The sequence below is a fragment of the Silene latifolia genome, chromosome 2 (genome assembly GCF_048544455.1).
Source record: "Silene latifolia isolate original U9 population chromosome 2, ASM4854445v1, whole genome shotgun sequence".
Taxonomy (NCBI): Eukaryota; Viridiplantae; Streptophyta; class Magnoliopsida; order Caryophyllales; family Caryophyllaceae; genus Silene; species Silene latifolia.
The window spans coordinates 175,484,905-175,490,161 of NC_133527.1; positions in this window are offsets into that span (position 1 = coordinate 175,484,905).

A 5,257-nucleotide genomic window follows, 5' to 3' on the forward strand; every position below is an offset into this window, starting at 1 on the left:
ACCGAAATAAGGAGAGTTAATATCTCTTTTTTCGGTTATTCCAAAAATGTATAAAATGTGTAAATTGTCATCTAGTGAGGATCGGACCCATGACCTCTTGGTTTGAGTACCCTCACTATTACCACTATGACACATTCATCTTGTTAATATTAAATATAACCGATTACATTTAATTACAAATTAACAGATTAATTCGTCCAAGCTAACATTACATACATTTAATTAAATATAACTTATTATATTCAATTTACGAATTGACAGTTAATTCGTCTCAACTAATATTATTTAATCTTCATTAAATAATTGTCTCATCAACACATTGACTAACTGTTTAGTCATATAAGGCATCAATGTGATTATATTTGTATAACCACATCTCTCAAACACATCCTATTGGTGTGACCTTTAGGGACCAGTTGATCACCGCCATCTGTATGATAATAACGTCAAACTTTCTAGCAAACCAACCGTTATTAGGTAATCGTTAATCAACTGATTAAAATACGAAGTATACCCTTGTGAACCTGTAAGAGATTTACAAATGTTATCACACTAATGTGTGGAGGACACAAGCTCCAACAATTATATCCCTCGAATGACAAATGATAAAAGGTGAGTCTAAGCAATCCTAGTAAAACGACTACTAGTCCAAGGTGCTCGCTAGCTCACACGTCTAAACCCCACAAATGCATCTTCACAAACCTGTCATTCATGTAAACATGAAAGCCACAGTCAGTGGGGAGTAACTCAGGGTTCTTCCAGCCACATTATGTCAAAACGAACATAACAAAGAACATGAACAAATAATCATATTAGATAAGTTATGAGTGAATCGACCTATAACTAAACATGGGATCATACGTGTTTAAACCAACAAGGATAAAAGAAATAATGGAATAAACAAGTAAGTAAGGCATAAGCAACAATAAAATAAATGGAGAAGAAAGACAAGGAAACAGACACGGCCACTTAGCCACGAGCACGTATTTCAAGGAGATATGACCAAACTAGCCATCCAAATAATGTAAGACATTTACTACTCTTAGACTATAATTTCCCCGGGTAGGACTACGATAATAATACGGCCCTAGTCTAAATCTGCAGATTCTCGAGTGTACATCCCGATTCGACGTGCGCCAGCATAGCATGCACCCAAGACTCGACTACTAATGGAGATCGAGTACCCCAATCGCCAGAACAGAACGAAAGTGGCGGAAAGACTAAGATAAGACTCACTTGCCAGCACAGCACAAGTGGCCAAAGCCATACTTGCCAGAACAACACAAGTAGGCCAAACCCGTACTTGCCAGAACAACACAAGTAGGGTGTAAATGTAAATCAAGCATATATGATAGTACCATGGCATTTCTACAAGAGTACGACTCTTACAAGTAATTATTTATAATAATCTTTTCATACTTGTAACACAAAAATAAATATTTCATTTCATATTTAAACATGCAGGTTAAATAAAATATAACAAGCGATAATGAATAATTTAAGTTATGTGAAATCTACAGAATAAATGTGACCAACTCAAGCGACTCATTTATGAGCCGATCAAACAAGTCATAAAAACCCAATACTTGAAGTCATAGGAAATCCATCAAGTTAATCATGCAAAGTCCAACCATGCAATCATGTGAAGTCCAACATTTAAAACATAACAAGCCCAAAAGAAGGAAGTATGTAAATTCTCCATATAAATTATAGTGAACCCAATTTATAAAATATAATGAGCGGTCGGTGAATAAATGTTTCATTTCTCTTTCACATGTTACTTGAACAAATTATAAATAACCGATAACAAATGAATTAACTAATACCGAACACGAGGCAAAACGTAAACAAACCAAAATCCGAGCTACCTATAAGCATATACGAGTCAACAAGGGAAAACTTTGGTCATGATACGAATAAAAAGCATAAACAACCATCATACACAAAGGATATATATATATTTATAGAACTTGAAACGGTAAAACGGGCACCATTTACTCATACGGACTCCGAATCGAGTGATTCAAGTGGCTAAACCACCTAATTTTTCGACGCTGATCCATCTGTCATATTTTTAGTAGCATTGGAAGTCGCACCAGTCAGATACGACGGGTTTCAGACCAACACGGGTCACCCAAAATATCTCAAAAATGCAACTTTAGCAAGCTAAATGGAACCGTCTCAAAACTGAAACTTTAAGCAAGTAATGATACTAGTGACATATAACAACAACCACATCTAATTATCTGTCTCATAAGAAGGCCAAAGATACCATCTTTACTCAATTTAAGCAAGTAAAACCTTGTATAAATCCATCTTAAGCAACTACACAATAATCTCATAAGAATCACAATTACTAGCTTATAACAACAAAACATAACATATAAACATACAAATGACATAATACCGAGTAACCCATCACCGTTACCTCATTATTTCTTCAAAATGCAAGATTCCGACTTAAAGCCATACCGGGTGCCCAAAAGGAAGCTCAAGAACCGAGTTTCCAAGTAAGACCTTGAAAATCGTGCCATAAAAGTCACGGACAGCAGGAAGGGTGAGGGAAAGTCAAGATCTTTCTTACCTAGGAAGATGGAGGGCGAGGAGAGGAAGAGATAGGCGCGAAAATCGTTTAAAATCGATAAGAAACGAAGGTTTTGTGGCCATTTTAGTGAAGGAGGTGGAAGTTGTGTAACAATGGTGTTTTATGTTTGTTTTTGAGGAAAGTTGCTGAAATTTTAGAGTAGAAGGAAGAAGATAGGGTTTTTGAGTGTAGGATTGGTGGAGGGGAAGAAATAAAAGAAAGGCCCGATGGTCATCCTAAGCCCAAAACCTTAAATTGAGTCGATTTTCCACTAAAATACGTTTTAAACCTACTACAAACTTAAGACGGATATTTTTATTAATATTAACATTATTATACATGTAAAGCCGCAATTTTATAAAAACGGATTTAAAATATAAATAAAATAATAAAATGGCTAATTAAATTATAAATGCCAAAACAGAAAATTCGCGGGTGTTACAATCATCCCACCTTTTAAAAAGTTTCGTCCTCGAAACTTGAAAGTAAAAATGAAAAGTTATAAAGATAAATTCGGATTTCTTTTGAAATCGACAATGAAAACATTTACAAGGATGGGCATAGTAATTCTTCAAAAAAAACTTTTAAAATGATGTTTCAAAAGTATAAGTCATCTTCCATGGAACGAAATAGTTCTTGTTGTGCACACAAGAACGCAAACTTTCTAAGTCAAAGACAAGCTCAAATACAAAGTCATTCGCCGATAAGCATAGAACAAGTTATTAGACGTCTCCAATAACGAGTTCCAACATCCTATCAACGTTAAAACCAAATGAAAATGATAATCCACTCATATTTTCTTTTGCAAAAGCCAGATTGAAAGTAAAAGATCCGTTTTTCAAAATCTAAAAGAAGTCAAATTTTTGAAAATGTAACATTAAACATCAACAAAGAATCAAATTTTTCTACGAACCTACCAAATTGCAAGCAAACCTTCATTTTCGAACCTTTAAAATAAGTAAGATTTTGCCAAAGTAGCACAAAATTTTAACAATGAATCCAAAATGGTAACTCAAATGGTTAGAAATTGCATAAAATGAAAAGCGATTTAGACACCATAATTACAAAGTACACTAAGGAACCCAAAACTTAACCAACAAAAAGACTATAACGAACTCTTAAGGGTAAAAAGTCACGGTAAGGTCAACAAGGAGGTCACAGAACATAGAGTTTTATAGGCCTCCAGTATCAAACTCAAAGGGAAGTACAACGAGTGAGGAAGAGAGGTATGATCAGTAAAGCTTATGGTCAAACAGAAAAGGGAAACTAGACAACACGGAAACGTCATATACTCAAACCACAAACGACAACATCATCCTAAACGGTTCCGAAAACTTCCCAATAAAATAAATCTCACAATCACATTACCTCTAAGGGTTTCCTCAAAATAACTTACGCCACTTTACATCTAAGTCATACCATGAAACAAGGTACTTCACTATAAGTGTGATTTCACCACTCCAAATCCTCAAACAACTACAAACAACCTCCACGAGATCAAGGTCAACGCTTCTAACAAAGCTATACTCATATCCAACTAGTGTCAATTATGATTTTCTCAAACGGTAAAACCCTCAATAAAAATCCAAATTCAAAAGTTCTTTTGCACATTCTATCATCCCAAAGAGATCTTGTTATACTCTCGAAACCTTAAGCATAGATGGTGACAATCTCCAAATTACGAGACAACCACCCAAAACATCTAACTCATCTAATCTCAACTCAACATCTATCGATCTCAACTTATAATCATATCTCAAGAACTCTGGCTACTAATCCTCATTACCGCAAAGTGAATACCCAAATGAGATTCCAAAACTAGCAACAACTCTCGCCTAACATGGTTCTTATGTAATCATCACAACACTAGAAAAGTATACCGACTATGCTAACCTCGAGCTCAAGTCAAACTTCCAAGTATAAACAACAAGACCAAGTTCTATAACCTTAGTAACATAGGCAATTCACACCTACACACATAATTCCACTAATCAATTATGTTCACTTTATGTCAAGAAACTAGGTATAAGAATTACCAAGTATGTCTCGCCACACTACCTAAGTCTCTCTAACATCATAACCACTAAACCAAGGTTATGAGTCAAATACAACAAACTCCACAAAGCCAAAGTATCCAAACAAGATTAACATCCCACAAAATAAAGCGAACTATCTAAAAGGCGTCAAGGGAGGACAAGTAAGGAAAAAAGGACAAGTTAAGAGGGTACAAGAGTAGCTTCCAAGGAAAAAAAGAGAGTTTAGAAGAAAGATAGGCACTAAGAGGTAAAGAATAAGGCAAGGAACACAAAGAAGGAGGAATATCTTCGAGGAAGAAGAAGCATTCTTCAAAGGTCGAACAAACCTTCAGTTTCCGGCACTAGGCACCAAGTCTTGATCTCCACATAGGTAAGTTCACGGTCATTGATCAAAGGGCACAAAAATTATTAAATGACAATGAACAAACATGTTAGAACCTAACAAAGAGCGAACACACTACATACTACCACTTTTGGTCCTTAAGTTTACCCATATCTTATTAATTATTCAAGGTCAAGTTCAAATTTAAATTTGGAGTACACGTGTGTGCGTCGGGAGCAACATAGGCTCTGATACCAACTATGAACCCCCGCAATAACGCGGAAAACATAACTTATAAATTCAAGCGGAAATTAG